Source organism: Phalaenopsis equestris, unplaced genomic scaffold (assembly GCF_001263595.1).
Source record: "Phalaenopsis equestris unplaced genomic scaffold, ASM126359v1 Scaffold000269, whole genome shotgun sequence".
NCBI classification, from domain to species: Eukaryota; Viridiplantae; Streptophyta; class Magnoliopsida; order Asparagales; family Orchidaceae; genus Phalaenopsis; species Phalaenopsis equestris.
In genome coordinates this window covers 162,018-162,893 of record NW_018164711.1, presented here as the reverse complement: position 1 = coordinate 162,893, position 876 = coordinate 162,018, and positions in this window count along the sequence as shown.

Genomic DNA, 876 nt, shown 5'->3' with positions numbered 1-876 from the left:
GATGTTATGAAGGTTTTTCAACGCAAATTATGGCCAATTGAGTGGGCTATGGGTTCAATTTGGTGGAACCATGTCATGGGGCCAAAATTGGGGTTTTGATCTAAATCAAAATTGGGTTCAAATCATGGGCCAATTGAGCTTGGATTTGGTCTATATTGGTCACATCAAGGGTGAATTTGAGTTTAGAATTGGAATTGGGGTAAATTGAGACCAATTTGATAAATGCCTTTAAAAGGCAATTTGGGGTTTTGGTCAAAGATGGTCAAATTTGTCAAATTAGGTCATGTGATAGTTGAGAAGAATGAAATCAGGAATATTTGGGAGGTTTTCAAAATTTCTGGGATTTTTTGGAATTTTTAGAATTTTTGGGTAAGGAGGGGTATTTTGGTAGAGTTGGAGTGCCAACCACTATCAATAAGCCATGAACCAATGGAAACCCATTTTGGGTCCTCTATGTAGTGGTCTTAGCTAAACCCTAGCCCAGGGCTAATGGGTTTAGAGGACCACCTACAGGAGTCTCCCAAAAGTATCAAGGGACCAGAGCCTAGAAATTTCCGGTTTAGGGTAGTGAGTGATTGTGAGTGTAAGTGATTGCAAGTGAGTACCTTAGCCCTAGACCAACACCCAGGGTCAACCCTAATGTCAAGCAATCCTAAGGGAACTCATCTTGAGTTCCCCATAATTACCCCACCTACTAAGTGCTAGAGGTTATGACCAATATGTGGAACTTCAAGCTGAGTAAAGAGGAGTGTAGAATTTCTAATAGTGAGGGTTCCTTTTCTAGTTTTCTAAGAATAGTCAATAGGAAAGTCCTATGGCTAGACCTTATGCTACTAAAGAGAAAAAACAAAACCTCAACCAAAAGTGAGGTCAACA